Source organism: Coffea arabica, chromosome 8c, assembly GCF_036785885.1.
Source record: "Coffea arabica cultivar ET-39 chromosome 8c, Coffea Arabica ET-39 HiFi, whole genome shotgun sequence".
Taxonomy (NCBI): Eukaryota; Viridiplantae; Streptophyta; class Magnoliopsida; order Gentianales; family Rubiaceae; genus Coffea; species Coffea arabica.
The window spans coordinates 35,208,697-35,231,053 of NC_092325.1; the positions used below are offsets into that span (position 1 = coordinate 35,208,697).

General features: G+C 33.3%; 2 long non-coding RNA genes across 2 annotated transcripts; one reads left to right on the plus strand and one right to left on the minus strand.

Annotated features, from left to right (window-relative positions):
• Nucleotides 1-8,263: 8,263 nt before the first annotated feature.
• On the minus strand, nt 8,264-9,061 carry LOC140004298 (uncharacterized). Its single transcript, XR_003452111.2, has 2 exons — nt 8,918-9,061; nt 8,264-8,717 (listed from the first exon to the last, which is right to left on the minus strand). It is a non-coding gene; the product is annotated as an uncharacterized lncRNA (long non-coding RNA).
• A 5,469-nt stretch (nt 9,062-14,530) lies between these two features.
• LOC113706851 (uncharacterized) lies at nt 14,531-18,783 on the plus strand. Its single transcript, XR_003452115.2, has 2 exons — nt 14,531-17,613; nt 18,173-18,783. It is a non-coding gene; the product is annotated as an uncharacterized lncRNA (long non-coding RNA).
• The last annotated feature ends 3,574 nt before the right edge of the window (nt 18,784-22,357 follow it).

Genomic DNA, 22,357 nt, shown 5'->3' on the forward strand with positions numbered 1-22,357 from the left:
CCCAACTTCCCCAACCCCTTATACAACCAACAAAGAATCTTTCTACTCAAAAATCTCACTTGTAAGCTTGTATTTTGTGTTGGCAAAAGTCTCTAGTCTTCTTGTGCTTTGGGGTTTTTATAGAAGGTGAGAAATGGCTCCAAAAGACTCTCCAACGGTCAAATATTAATTGCTGTCAAAACTAGCCGTTGGCCTGTCGGACGTCCGACAGGTGCCTGTCAGACGTCCGAACCACCTGTCGGACGTCCGAACCCTGCGTCCGAACGTAGGCAGAGAGTCATCAAATCTTTGCGAAATTTCTCGGACGTCCGATGCGATCGATGTGCGTCCGAGGCGTGCGTCCGATCCTTCCGGACGTCCGATGCTTCCTCACGAGCGTCCGACAGAGTTTCCTTCTTGATGTTCTTCATCCTTTCGGACGTCCGATAGTTTCCTTTTGGCCGTCCGACATGAGTGACCTGATTTTGCTTCTTCATTTGGTTGGTTTTCTTTCCTTGACACCATTGAACCTGATTCTAACAAATTTCTCACATAAAAACATTAGACCAAATCTACATTTTGGTTTGTTAATCATCAAAACCAAGGATTGATCGACCAAGGTCAACAATCTCCCCCTTTTTGATGATGACAAACAAAATGAAGATTTCTTTTATCAAATAAGTTCAAATAAAGCTCCCCCTTAGAAAGTGCCAACATGCAAAGAAATTTCAATAAATCCTACTCTCCCTTTTGGCATCAATCAAAAAGCAAACTCCCCCTTTATTTTTCAAGTCAAGACCATAATAGGGTCCTTGGGAGTTATTACAACATGATCTAGCAATCCACATGGATTTCATACCTTTTCTCATATTTTTCTTTACATAGCAATCATTTTGCATGTGTCCAAATTGGCAACAAAAGTGACACATGATAGAAGTATTTTGCACATAAGTGGATTTAATGCAACTAATTTTCTTAGCAAACTTATTTGTGCCTTGAAAAGATTTGCTTTCTTTTGTTTGAGAAAACTTTTGTTTTTCATTTTGGAGAATCTCGTTCAAGTCATTAATTCTTTTCTTTAACAAATTTTGTTCCTCCAACATTTTTTCATAAAACTTTGTTTTCTCTTCCAACTTCCTTTTCAAATTATTTTTGCAATCAAAAACACCTTTTTGATTTTTTAAATCATCATTTTCCATTCTCAAACATTTGTTTTCTTGAAAAAGTTTGGAGTTTTCTTCCAACAAATCATTTATTTTTGTTTTCAAATCTTTATTTTTAGCATAAGATTTTTTCAAACTTTTATGCATTTTAATCATAAGAGTTTTCACATCATCATCTTCATTATCTTCATCACAAGAAGAGTGATAAGAACTTACCTCATCTTCTCCAACGGCCATTAGTGCCATTTGGGCCAACTCTTCTTTTTCTCTTTTTGAATTGCATTCATCCCATGTAATTTTGCAATCTCCTCTTGAACATCTCTTGTTGAAGATCTTCTTGAAACTTTTGATGTGAGGAGTTATATCATTGTCCACTTCCATGATTTCATTACCCATGAAGGATGAGTTATCCCCCACTTGAGATGCTTTAAAAGCTATGCCTCTCTTATACATTCTTGCATTTTCTTCCTCTTGCACTTTGAATTCCAACTTTAATTCATAAGAGATTAGGGTATCCACAAGAGAGTCAATGGACATAGAATTTAAATCTTTTGCCTCTTCTATAGCATTTATTTTGTTTTCCCATTCTTTTGGCAAGGCATTCAAAATCTTTCTATTTTTCTCACCCAAAGAATATTCTTTTCCAAGCAATTTAAGATCTTCAATAATGTCACAAAATCTACTACACATCTTATCAACATTTTCAAGAGGATGCATTTTGAAAAATTCATATTGAGAAACAAGTAAAGATTTCTTTTGTTCTTTAATATCTTGATTACCTTCATGAAATACACACAATTTATCCCAAATATCTTTAGCTGATTTACAACCTTTAATCCTACTAGATTCATTTACATCTAATGCATTGTACAATATACACATGGCCTTGGCATTCAAAGAAAGGTATCTCTTGTCTTTTTCATTCAATTCTTGTCTAGTCTTTAATCTACTCAAATTGGTGATAGAGTCAACTATTCTAGCTTCATAAGGAGCATCTTCTACCACATACCATAATTCAATGTAAACAGATTGTAAGAAAATCATCATTCTTTGTTTCCACATGCTAAAATGAGAACCATTAAACATAGGTGGTCTATCAATAGATTGCCCTTCTAAAAAAGAAACTTTTATGGTTGCCATGATCTTTACTCTAAGCGGTTAAGCTTGATCAAAAGAGACCAAGCTCTGATACCAATTGTAAGAGCCCGGTGCAACCCAATGAGTACAAACAAATTCACAATGATGCACAAAGATATATCAAATTTAAGCACAATAAAGAAAACTTAATTAAAGAGAAAAGATAAGAAATGCAAACCAAATATCAAACCAATAGACTCTTCAATTGATGGCGATGCTAACCAAGATGTACAAGTGAAGGCTCACTCCTTCCTCACCCCAAATACTCTTTGGTTGAGCCAAGGAGTTTTACAACTATTCTAGTTAACCCCCAACAACCTACACTTGAAAGATCACTCACCCAATTAAGAACTATTTTATACAAATGAGGCAACCTTCACCAAGGTTTTACCACTCCAAGTGATTGGTTCACCTTCACCAAGGTTTTACTACTCCAAGAGAGTAACCTTCACTTGAGCAACCTCACAACCCAACTTCCCCAACCCCTTATACAACCAACAAAGAATCTTTCTACTCAAAAATCTCACTTGTAAGCTTGTATTTTGTGTTGGCAAAAGTCTCTAGTCTTCTTGTGCTTTGGGGTTTTTATAGAAGGTGAAAAATGGCTCCAAAAGACTCTCCAACGGTCAAATATTAATTGCTGTCAAAACTAGCCGTTGGCCTGTCGGACGTCCGACAGGTGCCTGTCAGACGTCCGAACCACCTGTCGGACGTCCGAACCCTGCGTCCGAACGTAGGCAGAGAGTCATCAAATCTTTGCGAAATTTCTCGGACGTCCGATGCGATCGATGTGCGTCCGAGGCGTGCGTCCGATCCTTCCGGACGTCCGATGCTTCCTCACGAGCGTCCGACAGAGTTTCCTTCTTGATGTTCTTCATCCTTTCGGACGTCCGATAGTTTCCTTTTGGCCGTCCGACATGAGTGACCTGATTTTGCTTCTTCATTTGGTTGGTTTTCTTTCCTTGACACCATTGAACCTGATTCTAACAAATTTCTCACATAAAAACATTAGACCAAATCTACATTTTGGTTTGTTAATCATCAAAACCAAGGATTGATCGACCAAGGTCAACAAGAATACAATACCACAAAGTAAAGTGATATCAAATATCGTCTTGCAATATACCAGTGCTATTTTTCCTATTTCTTTCTATTTATATTTGTAAAATGTGAAATGCAAAAAGAAAATGGCAGTTATTTGCCTCTTAAGATTTTGAAACTAGTCACGTTTACACTGGACTGGAACCCACAACAAATACAGAATGGACCATTAGGCAAAACATGGCTTACGAAGGCTTTCCTATTAAGTTTCAAGTTAGCCCATCCTGGATCAAGCTAAAACAACTTTAAATTGACCATCGTCTTGTGAAACCAGCAACCCAATCTCCATTACATCTATGGGCCTGTTTGGAAGTGAGTTTTTTGGCCAAGTTTTTTAGCTACTAGTTTTTTAACAACTTTAGCTACAGGAACCCCAAAAAACTTTTTAAAGTTTTTTACCTACACACTTCAAAAATCTATAAACAAAAAATTTCTCAAAAACTTTTCTTCCTCCCTCACCGAACCCACCACACTAGACACCGCTTCCACCACCTCTCCCGGCACTGGTCACCTATTCCGGCGCCTCCGATAACCTCAAAAAAAAATTTTGAATTTTTGAGTCCCTCACTCTCAAAATTTATTATATATGTTATATATTTATAATATTATATATTTATATATTTATTCAAACATATTATAAATATTTTATTTTATTTAAAATATATTTTTATATATTTATATAAATATTATATACCATATAAATTAATATTAATATAAATATGTAATTATACATTTATATAATATTATATATTATATATTTAATATATATAATACATATTATATATATTACACATTTATGTATATATATTTATGTATATTTATATACAATTATATTATGTATTATGTATAATATAATACATTTATACACACACAATATTAATTATACATTTATACATAATACTAATACATTTATATACTTATATTAATTATATTAATACATATATACATAATATTATATATTTATATATTTATAATATATTAATTTATATATTTATATAATATTCATTTATAATAATATACAATTATTACATTTGTAAATATATTTATATTATGTATTATATATAATTTAATACATTTATATATTTTTATGTAACTATATAAATATATTTATTTATAAATGTATTATAAATGCATAAATATATATAAATATTTAAACAATAAAAATTATAAATTATAAACAATATTAATTATACATTTATACATTTATATTAATTATATTAATACAGTTATACATAATCATGTATATTTATAAATTATAATTTATACATTTATATAATATTCATTTATAATATATACATTTATATTAATTATACATTTATACATTTACAAATATATATGTATATTATGTATTATATATAATATAATACATTTATATATTTTTATATAAATATATTTATTTATAAATATTTATAAATGTATTATAAATGCATAAATGCATATTTTTATAAATGCATAAATGCATATTTTTATAAATGCATAAATGCATATAAATATTTAAACAATAAAAATTATAAATTATAAACAATATTAATTATACATTTATACATAATATTAATACATTTATACATTTATATTAATTATATTAATACATTTATACATAATCATCATATACATTTATAAATTATAATTTATATATTTATATAATATTCATTTATAATTTATACATTTATATTAATTATACATTTATAAATTTATAAATATATGTATATTACGTATTATATATAATATAATATATTTTTATATTTTTATATTTTTATATAAATATATTTATTTCTAAATATTTATAAATGTATTATAAATGCATAAATGTTTAAAAATATAAAAATTATAAATTATAAAATACTCAAAAATATGTTTTAAAATTACATCTAAAAATAATCCAAAAAACGTCTACAGTAACATTTCAAAAACTTCTACAAAAAAGTTTTTCACCTTACAAAAACTTCTACAAAATTTTTTCAAAAACTTCTACAGTGCACTACAGTAAAGTTTTAGACAAACTCCCAAAAAACTCAGGTTCCAAACAGGCCCGTAATATCTCACAAAATCCCCTTGCAGTACATTGGCATAAAATATGCCACGTAACCACGACACCTTAACATACACAATTAACTATATATTAGCACTGATAATAAATCCCTTCCCTTTTGGCAAAAAATATATTTCACTTTTAATTTTAATCCTTTTGATTAAAGTTAAACTGATGTTTCAATTTTACCCTTGAAATCTATATCAGGATATCATTCTGGGATTAATTTGCTTCGTTTTTAAAATGTGAGGGACTAATTTATTTTATATTAAAAATAAAGAAAAAAAGTTTTGTTTCCTAAAATGTAAGGGATGAAGCATATCTTTTCCTTTTTTTTTGGTGAGAAATCCTTTTACACAGGAGAGGGATACTGCCCTAATCGATATGGTTTACTGTCTGTATGTCTTGTAATAACACCAGCTCCCTCACCCCCACTTCCCTCCAAGGTTAAGGATATTCTCACTGTCCAAGATATTTTGTGCTGAATACATTGTTCTAACAAACACATGATTTTCATTTTATATTTATTTTTCAAGTATTGTTATTGTTTATATAATCGTATCCTCAAATTTTTGTTATACCTTAGACTATTCAAAGATCCCACTTTGCAGCCACTTTTTTTATTATTATAATATTAAGGGAAAATTATTGAAAACATCGCTTACATTTTGTCAGATGGCTTTTTTGATCTTTCATTTTTAAAAATATAATTTTACATCTCTTATAAATTTATATTGATCAAATTTGGTCCATACTTAAATTTCCGGCTAGTTTTTTGTCGCAATCTACTACGTACCTCACATGTGATCATTTTTAAGAGATAAAATTGTCAAATCAATTTTTTACATTTTATTGATGAATTGAAAATTTTATCCTTAAAAAATAATTACGTACAAGGCACGTGGTAGATTCCTACAAAAAATTATTCGAAAACTTAGATAGGAACCAAATTTAATTAATGTCAATTTGTAAAGGATGTAAAATTATATTTTTCAAAATAAGGAATGAAAAAAGTTATTTTACAAATTGTGATAAACATTTTGAGCAATTTTTTCAAATATTAGACTTTGGAGAATTCAAAAGAACTATACCATCTCCAAAAAATCAGAGAAATTATGAACACGAAATGCAGACAACACATTTCATAACTCGCGGATATTTATCCCGCTTCCTAGGGGTCTAGGACTTAATGCGACCTTTTCGAACGTAACGTGCAGAGCATGTGTTGTCTGAGTAAGTTATATTTTGTTATTTACAAAATTTATTGCAGCGTGGGCCCCAACTTTCGAGCAACCTGTACGAATTCTTTCTCGGTGGCTTCTCCCATCACGTCTCTAATGTTAAATAGATTCAAAATCAAGTAAAATCCAATGTTTTAAAAACCGGACCGTTAATCGAATCGGTGAAGTGAAAGGGTCGAGGTTTAACCGGTCAGACCGGTTCAACCTCGGTTCAATGAATTTTTTTAAAAATAATTTATATAAATATATATGTGCACAAAATAATACATGTAATGGATAATTTAATACTTTATATGATGAAAAGTTTACTATTTTTGAATAACTTGGATTTTTAAAAATAAATTTTTTAAATTATAAGTTAAAACAAATAAATTTCATCTCAATTTCAATTATATCTACCAAAAAAATCTTAAATATAATCCAAAAATATCACAATATTTGAAATTATACAAAATTCACGTCTATGAGAATTTAGACATTGTGAACTTAAATTTTAATTTACATTTTGGAATTTAAATTTACAATTTAAAAAAAGAAGTTTGGAGTTCGAAGAAAATCAAGAGAATTGAAAATAGAAATGCAAATTTGATAAGAAACAAAAAATGAGATAAAAGTGAGTGGTTGTGGTATTAAATAAATTGGGTTAAAGAAAAATAATTCTTTTTTAACTTTTTTAAATTTAATGGACAAAAACAAAATTAAAATATGGAAGAAAATATCAATAAATTAAAAGTAAAGAGGTTTGATTAAAAATGAGTGGCAAAAGAAAAGATGATAGAGAGTGTGTGTGTGTGTGTGTATTGAAGATTAAAAAGAAAGAGTCATGAAAGGATGATATTTTGTAAAAAAAATGGAACAAAAGAAATATGAGTGTTTGTTTTATATAAATAAGTTATCAAAAAAAATTAATAAGATGTGATAGTGCAACGGTTACTACATTGGTCTTCTATTACAAAAGTCTTGAGTTCGAATCTTGGTAACTACATTTTGCAAAAAAAAAAAAAAAAAAAAAAGAAGGAAAACTCAAAAACCGGAAATAACCGGTTCACATCCGGTTCAGCGGTTTCGCGGTCCGACCGATTTTTGACCGGTTTCTTGACAAAGTCAAATCTGGCATTGAATCGGACCGGAGCCATGGCCGGTTCGCGGTTCAACCGGTCGAACCGGCCGGTCCGGTCCGGTTTTCAAAACACTGGTAAAATCTCCTTAGATCCAAAAATGTTTTTTGATTTTCATTTAGAAAACGTAACCAATACGAAAGGATATTTCTTTTTGCCTTGACGAATTGGTCAGAGTGATTAAGTTCTTGAAACTTTTATCCAAAATGGTTTCTCAAGTTGAGTTTTTTTTTTTCCAATTTAGCTTGGTTGATATAATATTTTATAATATTCGGTGTAAATTCATACAATTTATTATAATTGTCTTTAATTCAATTGTATGAGTTGGAAATTTTCAATTATCCTGAAATTATGTTAGTTTATAACAAATATTGTAAGAATTACATCAAATTGGAGAACCCGTACATCCACTTTTAGCACTCTTCTTTCCCTCTCTCTTGCTGTTTCCCTCGTCCCATTGGGAGAATTATGTACGTAATCAATCAATTCAGGTAATGCATCATGAATTTGGCTATGTATTGCATACTGTTTCTTGTAGAAAAAGTACTCATCTATATACTTTCATTTTCTTGAATATGATTCACTATCTCATGAATCACTTATATAGTACTTGGCATAGTTATATCCCACCATCGCGGAAACCGAAATACATACTAGAAAGGTCATATATTATACCCATTATTTAGTACTCCTTTAGCGTACTATATCTTGTAAACTCCTTTACCAAACCCCAATTCTTGCTGAGCCGGCCAAATACAATACTCTTCAGTTCCATCAGTAAAGTGAAGAGTGCAGCCGTTCGCGAAGCAGCAATTGGTGCAGTCTGTGTAGATCTTCTCTCCATCACACTCCACGTACTCGATCCCAATTATGCAATAGAGTGGGCAAATCTGGTCGGGCCCAGGCCTGACAGCCGTGACCTCCACATTTGCTCCCAGAAGGATCATCCCTGTTTTCAGTACCAAAATCATGTGCAAATCAATTGAGAGATGGGATGGATAGTTTTCATTTTTGGATATATATATATATATATATATATATATATATATATATATATATATATATAGATAGGATGAATAGTTCTCTTTTTATTTTTGAAACTGCCCCAACAGGTTTAACTCGTATGCCAAAGAATAAAATTGAACATACCACAAAAAAGAATAGCCATTGCACCAATCTTGTTGACTGCCATGATTCCTTCTCTTTGTCTTCCAAAAGTTTGCCTTTGATTTGAAATGGCTTGGACTTATACCTAGGCTCTTATATAGACTGTGAGAAGGCCAAAGAGTGAGAGTCTATCATGCTACTGGTTGCAAGTATTCTGCTTATTGTGCTTCCACAGAATTGTAGGATCAGTCCATTCAAAATTATTGTGCTTCCGGGTCCATCCAAAATTATTGAATGTGTTTGGATCGGAGAGTATTTGGAATAAATATTTTTAAAAATATTATAACACTTTTTGTGATATGATGTATATGAAATAAAATAATTATTAGAAGGATTTAAAAAAGGTATTGGAGAAATATGCTTATGATGTAATCATATGCTCCCTTCGTCCCGAAATGAATGTCGCACTTCGGGTCTTGAGGTTCTTTTCAACAGTGTCGCATTTTGGTCTAAGTTCCAGCGCTACCCCTTCCGTGCATTACTCCATTGAGTGGCAGAAAGAAAAAGCAGGGATGACAAGATGTGTGGGACCCATACTTTACAAATGTGTCCAGTCATTTTTTTGAGAAAGTAGCTTGCACGGCCATTGTTTGCATTTGCGGTGAGACTCACGCATATTAGAGCAACTCTTGTAGTTTTATGGGACCCATCAAAGAATCTGGTATATTTAAGGGCATGAGATGGAAATGAGGGAAAGTTTTATTGCTAATTATAGCAAATGACATTAATTTTGGGACAGACCAAAAAGGAAAGCATGACATTTTCAATGGGACGGAGGGAGTAATATTTTTACAAAAAAAATGATATGCAAACAAACCCAATCTTCCTTAGAATTTTGGGACCAGTCCATCGTTTTCAGAAGAATTTTTGGACCAGTCCTTCGTAAATTATTGGAAAGCAGTCGGCCCAGTCTACCTGTCATTTATGAGACCCAGACAAAATTTGGCCTAGTGGATTTGGGGCTGTTAGCCATCAAACATCATCCTTCAGCATTTTGGCGGATGGAGGAGGGTTGATCAGGGCTGTTACCACAAAATGACTCTTTTTTCTGTTGAATCCCAAATACTAAATTAAATTAAACATGTAGTCTAAACTCGAGAGGAAAGCTATTTGAATTCTTATTGTTTTTGTTTCCCTTTTTTGTTTGGGCCACAAATTAGTAATTTGTATAACAATGGTTTTTCTCTTGTATATATTTAGAAACAAATCAATTTGATGCCACTCACAGTGAGGAACCAATATGATGTAGAGTTAAATTAAAGTAATTTTATGTGTCATGTTAATATATATATATATATATATATATATATGAATTATCTTTGTTTCTCCACCAAATCTTGGATATGTTTTGCCAATGTGTACCTCAATTTACCACTTCTATACTTACTACTGGTTTCAGTTTTTCAGAGATTGAAATCTCTTTCAAAAATTGCCTACTTTTACTCTACTTTTTGTAGACTTTTTTTTTTTCCCTTAATTTTTGTTAAAAGCCAAATCTCACACTTGGGGGTAAGGAAATGCTGTTGATTTGAACCTTTATCTTGGAAAAGGCAAAAGTGAGACAGAATGCCACTGAATAGTGTTGTTTGGAAGTTTAAATGGGATAGATTTCCATTCTATCTTTATTTCTGGACACATTCTTTGAGCTTTAGGAGATTGGGATTCACAAACTAGAAAAGTGATGGATCCAAAAAGGATATCAAGGGGTAAACAAAGAGCATGTTTCTTCTTTCCATACCCTCTTGTCGTCTCCACAAAAACTAGGAGGGGATCACCACGCAAATGCGCGGTGGGGAGGGGAGTTGGCAGATTGCCATGAGCAGTTGTGCCCAAGACCTGCCGTAGTTGTGTGTTTTCAATAAAAGTTCAAATGTTTTCATTGTGAAAGTACTGCAGCGGTGTCTCAATTAAGCAATGGATTGATTTAGGTATAAAGTTACGGATATAAGAAAGTTGGTTTGAAAAAAAGAAATAACACTAAAGCCAATAGGACAGTAATACAAATAATCAAAAGCAATTTATACTAATGTTTAATGCAAATTATTACTTGTGAAAAGTAAATAAGCTGTACAATTCAAGTTACATTCATCAACAAGAAATCCTGCAACCATCTCTGGCCTTTGCTTTGTAGTTTAAAGATCAAGATTATTAAGCTCCATTGGAACAATGTATTGGTGCTGAAAGATTTAAATAAATCATCACTAAAATTTGTGTATATTGTAGTGAGTGATTGTTGATGTAAATAATGACTATTAATTGGCTGCCATATTATAAAGAAAGAATAAAAAAAGTAGCAAGAATTCAAGAGCAAAACTCCATTTTGCTTCTCAAGGTTCCAGTATCTTTGTTGTACATAGCTCAGATCTGCCAAGAAGCATAATGGAAGTACCTCTTGTACATGAAAGCTAACTCCAGCTAAAAGATTACTTTTGAAGTGATTGATAAAAATTCTTTGCATTTTCTCTGCTTCCTGGTCCCAAAAACTGTATCTGTTTAAGCCTGAAACCTTAAGAAAATAGTTTTGTATTTTAGGAGAAAGATCAAATTCTTAAATAGAACAATAACTAAAAAACCTAACAATTCTTATCAACTTGCAATAAGTTTAAATCACCCATAATATTCTAAACTTTGTTAAGGCATGTAAAAATGCACTGCCTTACACAACCCCGTATGAATTATGAATTTTAGATTGAACAGCTACAAAAAAAAAAAAAAAAAAAAAAAACAAAAAAACAGACATTGAGAATAGAATATAATAGATCAGTGGACTTTCACTCAAAGTTTCTGGCAGTGATTCGTAACAATAGCATACGGATCATACTCCAACCAATGTTAACAACAGTACATTCAAAATCAAGTCTTTCTACATGCAAGAAAAAGGATTGCACTAAAGAGGGGGAAAAACATAATCGTTAGCTTGACTTAAAGGCTCAAGCAAACGAACACCATAATTTTGTGGCACTAATGATGCCCAATGTCAAACTCCACTTTGTGGCAAGACCAGATGTGAGTTTGTGTTCTCGGGTCTCAATTTGTGTGTCTAATTTCTCCATAATTATTGCCTTAATTTCATCTCTTGTAGATCTTCCAAACGACTCACGGTACCCCCAGAGCCAGAGTAAACGTAAATGCAAAAGGAAAACCACAAAGAACCACAGCCAATTAATTATCAGATGGCAATTAATCACTGACTCGAGAAAGAGAAAGAGAGAAACATTTGAAGAAATGTGCGGAAGTATAACTATCCTTCACGCAGTCATAGAAATAGTAAAGAGGTAAACTGTTTTAAAAAAAAAAAACTGGGTCAATTTTCAGGAGTAAATGAAGAAGAAGTAGTAGCTGCCGGGAAGGCAGCTGGTAACTACAAGCATTGTTGAAGCATTTATGCGTTCATCTTAAATATCCCATCTCTCAATTCTTATCAAAGCTTCACAGCCAACCACCCAATTAATTTCACAGAGAAAAAGATTGTGTGGATCAGTGTAGGATGTGTTAGAGAGGAAGCCAAAGAAAGAGAGATGGGCACACGTACAACGCATTGCATTGCAATTGCATGCGAAGACAATAAATGAGACCATGTAGGGCTGGGTGGAAACGTCCGTGATGATGAATTTCAGAATTGATGTAGCGGTCCCAGACATCTATTAGACAGTGGGCTCCGAGGTGGGGATGCTAAGTGCTAACTAGGGTCATCACGGTCTATCTTTGAATTTCAGCCAACACAAGCTTGCTCAGTTTGTCAGCTTAGGTTACTTCCTACTAAAAAATTGCGTGTTCAAATCCTGTTGCCGATATAAAGATATAAAGATTGTATTAACGAGCGATTTATAAGAAATCTCTATGACCGAACTCTGGTCTTGAAAACATGTGAATATCCATCCAAACTTTTTTTCTATAAAAAAAAAAAACAATTTCAGAAAATGCCGAGATTTGTAACTCAGCCAAAAAAAAAAAAAAGTAAAACCGACAATTAATCATTCATTCACAGTAGCAAGTGTTCCTCTATCTGAGGATAAACCTCAACCAGACACCTTGCACCCAGACTGGATATACTTGGTAGCTTAAATCCAGCATCCACAAAGAGTTTTCCCATTCCTTCTCAGTTCTTTCTGTAGCAGGACCGAACGTGATCAGCATCTGCATGTCCATGTCGATCTGTGTTTGAAGTTGTACTTTATCTTGTATCTGGCTTTCCATTAGACTATCTATAATGATCACTTTACCACCAGTCTTTCTCTGGAATGACCTTTCTGCAGTTCTTTTGAATTTTCAGTCTTGATCACTCCTATCATGGAGGATCTACTGTTCATACCACAAAAATCACACGTTACCATCTTGGATATATACTAGTTCGAGATCATGCAACCAAAACAGTTCCGAAGAGAATAGCAAAAAGGGATGCAGAAAATCTTAAAATCCCCTAGAAGAGTGTCTTTTATTACCTAGAGTAAGATTGCATTGGCATGGGGTACACTTTCAAACAAATCTCCAGCAACGAAGTCCAAGTTCTCAGCTCCTTCTTGATTAGCAATTATATGTGGGGGATCAAACACAGTGCAGTTGATGCTAGGAAAGGTTTGGGCATTGGCCTTAGCAATTTTGCTTATGCCACCCCCAACATCAACCAAAGTTGTCAAGCCCTCAGCCACAAACTTACGTTTGGCCCTCGCAGTCTATATACACAAATGAGAATCACTTGCCATGACTTCATTAAATAATTGCCTAAACCAGAGGGTTTCTATACCAGGGGCGTGTTCGACCTCATCACGTACTATTTTTTTTTTAGAGTTCAACCTCGACTCAAATACTATTTGAGCTCAATTTCGAGTTCAATTGTAGCAGTCAAAAATTGGTATCTATTTTTCACGATATTATTCATGGATCGGGTATGGATTAAAATAGAAAAAAATTCACCATAATTTTTTAATAGTCAATCTGAAAAATAGAAATAAGTATTTAATAAGAAAGCAATTTCAAACACCTAAAAAAGGGGGGGAAAAGGAAGCAAACTTAAGATCTGATTTAACAGAACAATTTTTCCATCTTTTTGTATGAGGCTCTAAGATAAACATTTTCACAAGAGTACAAAAGAATTTTCATTCTGGAAAAAATAAATATAAAAAGGTTCCATTTAATTTTTTTTTAAAAAAAGACTAACAAAGAGTTGTTTTAGTGAATTTAACTAAAAGAGTTGACAACCTTTGAAAAGATAAATATACTTGCAAAAATTAAAGAATCTAGAGTCAGTAACTAGGAAACAAAAATAATACAGAAAGAGACAAAGGGAAAAAGGAAATTCTGAGTTAAATGATAAAGAGATACAGTAACAAAAAAAACGAAAAACAAAAGAAAAAAAATTATCAAACATATAAACGGAAGACGGAAGAAATAAGCAACCATGCAACTAGCTGCAAAAGCATCAATCACTACTTCACCCGGCTGCCAAGAAACTCACTGCAAACTTTCATCTTGCTATTCCCTCCCTCACCATTCTCTTCCTCCTAGACCGAATGGATGCAGTCTCTCTCCTTTCAAGCAAAGTATGCATAGATGCATGGAAATTTTTGACACCATCTCTTGACAGGTAATTGCACTTGCTGATTTCAATTTGATTTCATAAGAAACCTGATCACAATTCAAAAATTTTGCTGTGATACTTTTTGAATCTAATTGCTCTTGACATCTGAGTGAGGGGTTCACAATGTTTTTAAAAATCAGATCGGATTGACTGGTTCAATCGATCGAACCGCAAACTGGTTATGTCTCTGATCCAGTTCATAGCTTGGGTTGACAAGAACCGGTCAAAACTGGAAAAAAACTGGTCAATTCTTTCAAACCATATCAAACCAAGAACTGCGATTTTTTATTTTTAAAACATTTGATTTCTTATTTCGATTAACTATCTAGTCTAACTAACCTAAGACTAACTCCACATTCCACAATCGCAGCCTTCTCCTCTCTTTAGTCTTTGTACTCCTATCTTTTTGTTTCCTTCTTAAGACAAAAATCCCAACTTTAATTCCCTTCTTGGATCTCCAATTTTCTTTGTTTTTATTTCAAAAATACAATCTCATTACTCAATGGCAGAGAATTCTAACTTCTAACCATATTTTTTTCTCCATGTATTCTTGCAAAAGTTGAAGCGCACAGCTTAGCAGTTAGCTAGTTAGCTCTGAAATTTCAAGCTATTACTAGGTTAGCTTTACGTTTCTCTCCTTTTTTTCTTTGCTCTTTGTTAGTTACTTGGTGTGTACATGTTTTTTTTGGTCCGTATTTTTTCTATTTAACTTAGAATTATGGGTTAAATTAAATATTTTGAGTTGATTTTAAAATATGTCCACTATTGTCGTATAAACCTTAGAAGAAAAAAAATCCAAATTTTACTATATTTCTTACGAAACTTCAATAATTGACAATGTCTTTGTTGGGTCTCTGGCTAGAAACATTGCATTTATTTAGTGAAATGTGGATGTCTCAAGTCCGCTTACCAGTTGTTTGATGAATTGCTTGCGAGGGACTCATTTTGTTAAATGTTGTAATGATACGGTTAGATAGCTTGGAGTTCATAGGCGGCACTTGAATTGTTTAGAAAATGAAATTGGAGTGGTTTCCGGAAGATGTCATGGATTCATAGTTGCAGTCTTATCCTATTTCTTTCTTGTTTTGGTGATATACAAAGCCTCTATATATTTATGTATATATGTCCTAAGCATCAATATAGATATTTCATGGATCACTTTTCTAGTTATCAATTCCCTTCATAGTGGTGAAGACCAATTTCATGACCTTGTTGTTAATTAGTTGGTGAAGTCCAATTTCATGACCTTGCTAGTTCTCAATTCACTAAATTTTTGCTCAAATTGTTGAATTCCATTTTCAGCATCGTTTTTCCTACCCAATATAAACTTGCTAATTTGATTGACTAATATGAAGACAGTAGGTTTTTGTCAATGTATTAATTACATTTTGCTCAATTTGGAACTAACCATTTTATTAATTTATTTGTTTGACTAATTGTATTTAAATACCTCATTTTAGGATGGATGCTGGTAGTGGTAGTAACTCACAATGTTCACTAGTTGTTTATCATGTTATATCTATGGGATTACTTTCCGTTTGGATTAGCTATTTTTTGGGGTGTTTTTGAAAAATTTCACTGTAGTAATGTATAATTTTTTTTGAAAATTTTGATACTCCCTCCGTCCCACTTTGATAGTCCTGTTTCTTTTTTCACACAGTTTAAGAAAAAGTAGTTAACTTTGTTGGAAAAGTAAATTTAGATTGCTATTTTCCTAAAATACCCTCACATTAAATAGAGTACAACTTTATGGGAACTTGAATTGATGGTAAAAAAAGAATCAACTCTCATTAAATGGGGTAGGTTTATAGCAACAACAACTTGTATTGAATAAGGGTATTTTAGGAAAATGAAAATACAACTACATTCTTCAATTGGAAAGTGGACTGCAATTTGGGACAGACAAAAAAGGAAAACGGGACTATCAAAGTGGGACGGAGGGAGTATATTGTATGGATGAGATGTTTTTTGAGTTGTTACATATTACTGTAGTACTGTATTTGAAAAACTTGTATTTGAAAAAAGGGCCAATCCAAACAGAGTTGGAATTGAACTAGTCCGACCGGTTAAACCTAGATCCGGTCACTTCATCGTTTCAATTAACGGTCTGAATTTCAAAATATTGATTTGGAGAGGATAAAACTGGAAGAAGAGTGCTAGGCCTTTGATGGGTAGCTTAGAACTTAAGCTGAAGGATTGACTTGTAATTTGGTTGAAACTTAAGAGAGGTATATGTTATTAACCCTATAAGAAAAATTAAATTTTGATGTATGTTGCCGTAGAATTTATAGAAAATTTTTTTGAGTTATGTAAAAAATTTTTCTTTTTCTTTTTCCCTTTCTTTTCTCTCCTCTTTTTCTTCCCCACCTCACCACTGCTCTTCCTCCTCCCTTCCCGCTACCAGCCGCCATTGCCAACACCTCCGCCAGCGAAGGTATTATGTGATCGGGTAGAGGGGAACAAGAAGAGGAAAGAGGGAGGAGGAGGAAACAAAAATGGAGGCGGTTGATGGAGCAGCCAGCTAGTGGCACTGACACTAGCATCGGCAAAGTGCTGAGTGGTGATGCTTTGCTAGATTTTAAATGATTCTTTCATGCTCAGGGGCGGAGGGAAGGGGGGGCAGGGGGGCAACTGCCCCCCTCCAATTGTTAAAAAAAAATTTCTAAGTAAAAAAATTTTTATTATTATGTTTTGCCCTCCCAAAAATTGATAAAAAAATTCACTTTGCCCCCCCAAGGGCCCAAACAATAATGTTTGAAAGTTATTTGGACTTGGTCCAAATAACAGAGAATTGCCACTTTTCTTAACGGACTTCATACAAGTGCAAAGAAAAGATAGCCAGTTAACCTGGCAATTGACTCTGCTACAGTTCTTCTTCCTAGAAGGTAGAAACGTCAAAATCTTCTCACCTTGTTCCGCAGAGATGTATCAAATCTGCTCAAACGATACATCATTAATTACTGGAATTGATCCTTGTGAGCTCACAAAGTTATGACTTCTCATCAAGTAGAGACCATTAAAGGCTTGAAGAACTTTCTCCTGTGAAGACCTACCCCCGCACATGGCTAAGGATTGTACCATTGCATTTTGCATGGTCTAGGTAATTTTTCTTTTAGCATTTGCTGAACGTGTCTTTTTTTTTTTTTTCCAGGAAGTAAAGGGGTTGTTTCATATTATTGTATCATCAGAGCAGGTTAATGAATTAGACATTGGTTGCTTAAATTGACCTGTAAATTGCAATGCCAGATAAACTAACACTGATCATCAATACCATTTCAGACTATTGTAGCTATTACCATTTACCAGGTTAGCTTGACATTGCATTTATTTAGTGAAATGTGGGTGTAAAAAGTTTGCCCGCCAGTTATTTGATGAATTGCTCAAGAGGGACTTGTATTGTTTTTCGTACTTGGTCTTCTGAATTAGGGTGATAAGCATTTATTTTAGTTGATTCTGAGACTGGTTTCCTTTTCCAATTTTCATACTAATTTTATTTTGAGGATCCTGTTGGCTTCTTTGGGTGATGGCCGGGCTTTTCAGTCAGGCTGAATGGCCAAAATTTGTAAGGGAATTAGGGAAATCAGTCTTTTGCATTGGTCAAATTCCCATCTCTATAGGCCATAACCAGCATTTCTCAATCAATTTTATTTCGATTACAGGTTGTTGTTTTGTTGCAAATATAGTGGTAATGGCCAACAGGACAATTGATTCTTTTTTCAAGAAAAGACGTCTAGAACCAAGTGGAAGTGGTGAAACTCCTTGTCCTCTTTGTGATTCTTCTCCTAAGCATCAAACAAAGAAATTTTGTAGAGCTGAATCATTAGAGGTTGATATTTCATCCATAGAACGTGATCCTGGAAAGCGAAAATCCATTTGGGAATATCTAGAGCTTCAAAGGGATGAGGTACGGAGAGCATATATTAAGTTTGGGCCATACCAACCTGAGCTTCCGATTGAATCAATGGTTGTTGACAAGAAGGGCTGACGTTTCCTTTTCTCTTAGTATAAATTGTTTCCAGATTGGTTGGAATTTTCTCCAACAAAGAATGTTGCCTTTTGTCTTCCTTGGTCACTTTTTTCCAAGCCAACGGACCGTTTTGGATCAATGGCCTTCACAACTAGTGGATTTAGATCATATGTCCCACACAGTCAAATAGATTTGTAAATATGATGATATTTTTGTATCTGTGAAACGTATAAGTAATTTTTATTTTATATAAAGTTGTTTCTAATCTTGTGGTATATATGTTCACATTATTTTTTTTGTAAATATATTTTACTTTCATTGCCGTAGACTCCCCCCTCAAAGTTAATTCCTAGCTCCGCCACTGTTCATGCTGTTGATTATATACCACATGGTATCAGTGAGGGTACCTCCTGAGAGGACCATAATGAAAGAACCTTTTTTTTGTGTGGATAAATCTATCAATTTTTGCGAATTTCCGTTGATGGTATTAATCTTGCATGTAAAAATCTATACAAAAAGTACTATATGTAGTTCGTGAATTGGTACTACACCGCAATGTGGCATAACTGGTCCACTTATTTGTTAATTTTCCCCGCTATTAATTTAAATTACCATCATTATGGTTTTTGAATTGACGTTTTCTGCGACAAGATTAATTAAAATTTTTTATTTTTTAAATAGGAAAGAAATGGGATTTAAGAAACGAGAACGAAGAAAAGAGATTTAAATCTAGAACCTTCAAATCTAGGGCCTCAATCTGAACAATTAGAGCAAAACTTCTTCAGCAACCTCAAGATTAATTATTGTTTCCACTCATGAACCCCATTTTCAAGGCCGTACCAAAGGTTGATTATCAAGCCAAAATCTTGTAGTTGTTTTCAAATTTTGCCTTTATTTAGCAAAAATGAAATGACCAAAGCTATATTCATCCTGTTTATTTTCATTCGGGGCAAAACATGTTTTCAAAGACACTATTGAATAGATAATAAATTAAGTGTTGTGGAGTGAAATTAGTCCATCAAAAGCTGTGACCAAGAAAAACCCCTGTGTTTGGATGTGGAATATAGCAAAGTTGACATGCACAGAAAATTGATTTTCTAAATCAATTTCTACAGATAATAATCATAGAAAAGTATGGTAGAGCGTGTTTTCCATGCATTACCGCATTATACTGTATTTCTTGGATACTGTAATCACATGGGCTGTGTGTTAGTAAAAATTTTTCAGTCCATCACAAACCTAACTAGCTAGGGTTGAAACAAATGATTTTCAATGATTGACAACTATCCAGCACACAGAAAGGAAACGTCCCCAGTAGCACCAGTGAGTTTTATGGTTCTTGCCTTCCCCTATATATATTAGTCTCCGAATTGAGACCCGAACCATCAAACTTGCTCAGGAGATATCTAGCCGGTGATTTGCTGCTGAAAAATTCAGCATTGAGAAGAAATGGAGAAAGCTTCAAAAATGCTGAAACTATTTACTTTTCTTGTGATTGCTTCAAGCCTCTCTCCTGCACGCACAAAAAAAAAAGTAAGCTAAAATTTTCAACATCAATCCCCTTAAAAGTTAAAGTTCTTACGTTAATGTCTTTGTATAAGTCAAAACTTTGCACCGCTTAGGATTCCAAAAATTTTCTTATATCCCACAATGATCTTAGAAGTTCTCAATTATATCCTCGTAAATGTTGGACTTCTTCAACCCGAGTTTTTTTTTTTATTTTTTTTTTTTACAAAAATGTAAGAGTGTCCCCCTAAATAGTACCATTTTTACTTGCCTTGCCCAGCAAATCTCAACTTCTGGTTTCAACACCGCCCACAAATACATTAAACTGGCACGGACAAGTTGACTTCTGAGTTCAATAACTATTGAGACCTAATCACCATTATTAAGCTTAATTTTATTTAATCTTAAATTTTTAAATCTTATCGAATTTTACTCCAAACAACTCTTTACTTTTGAAAATTTTTGTGTGAAGACATAGAAACAGTTCATGCACTACAGGGACATTGGACATTTCAAGTTGTTGAAGTCTCAACCATTGACATATAGATCTCATTTGGACGCACCAAACAATACATGAGTAAAAAAAGGAACTTGGAGCAAAACCAATTTGCCCTTTCCCATGCTTTACTGTAGAGCTGGCAATTTGTCCCAAGTCCCAATGGGCTACCCATGCCCAAAGGAACTTTGGGCGGGATGGGTATTATAATTTGGTATTGGGTTTAAGTTGGGACACATCCCAACTATACCCATTAATGAATGGGAAAGGATGGGAAATACTTGGGTACCCATTGGGCTCAAATGGCAAGGGCTCCGTTTGGATTAGCTGTTTTTGGTAGGTGTTTTTGAAATATTTTATTGTAGCCGTGTATATGAAAAATTTTTACTATAAAATTTTTTTGAAATATTTGATATACTAATATGGATGGGATGTTTCTTGAGTTATTGTATATTACTGTAACATTGTATTTGAAAAACTTATTTATTGAAAAAATAGTCAATCCAAACGGAGTCTTAGATTCAAAAATTATCTTTAACAATTTTTATAGTCATACCAGCGAATATAATCTAGTAGTCTTCCTAGTCATTATCCACAAGAATTTCCAGCATTTCAGGTAGTTTAGACCTGTCATCCTTGGACAATGATGAGGATAAATATTCAACATCCTAAGGACCTTGGCCATCTTGATATATGTTGGAATATGGCTGTATATCTATCTTTTCCTTTATTTGTTAATCCAATTTTTGGTGGGAATCTTGAGTATAAAGCACTTGCATGTTTATTTAATAAAACTAAAGAAATTTAATAAATCAAAAATATTAAAATTATATAAAAAATAAAAAATGAATTAAAGGAAAAAAAATATGTAGAAAATGAATTTGGGTATTGGGTGGGATGAATCTAAACCCATCCCAAAATGATCCCGCCCAAGTTAGTCCCAAAACACATATGGGTAAGGTTGGACCCAAACCCATATGACTCGGTTCCATTTCAAACCCAAGCAAATCCCGCCCATCCCGCCCATTTTGCCACCTCTACTCTACTGATATCGATTGTTGGAATAAACTTTGTGCCCTGAGTAGATGTGACTTGGAATAAACTTTGTGCCCTGAGTAGATGTGACTAGAGATGTACGCGAGCCGAGTCATAATCGAGTAGATCGCGAGTAGCTCAGTCAACGGCTTGACTTGAACTCGGGTTAACCGAGCTCGAGCCGACTCTCAAGCTACTCGATTTTCATTCGAGTCGAGTTTCGACCCAATATCTTGAGGCTCGAAACTTGTCGAGCTACTCGTCGAGTCAGGGATAATTAAATAATATATTTATAATTTAAATAATATATATGTATTATAATTATAAAATGACCATTATAGGTATAAGTTTTACGGAATTTACAATAAACTCTTCTTTATAATAAAATTTCATAATGGCAAAAAAGTAATAACATAATTATAAAAAGTAATAACTCATTTTTTGGTCGAGTTGAGTAAAAAAACTTGATTAGACTCGACTTGATAAGGTTTGACTAAAGGTCGAGCCTTATCGAATCGAGTCTCGAGGTTAAAGCGAGTTTTTCAAGTCAAGTTTCGAGTATCGATTTTTTATACTCGATCAAGCTCGAGTCGAGCTCGAGCCTAGGTATATATGAGTCAAGTCGAGCTCAAGTATAGCAATACTCGAGCTTGACTTAGCTCGATTACAACCCTAGATGTGACTATATCGGCGAGAGTCACGTCAAACGATGTGTCTAGTTTCTCCATAATTGCCCCTTAATTTCATCTATTGTAGAACCAAGGGATTTGTAGGGTGCTTTCAATAATGAAGCATTTAAGGAGTCATATGCAGTAGTGTCATGTATTAGGCTGATTTCTA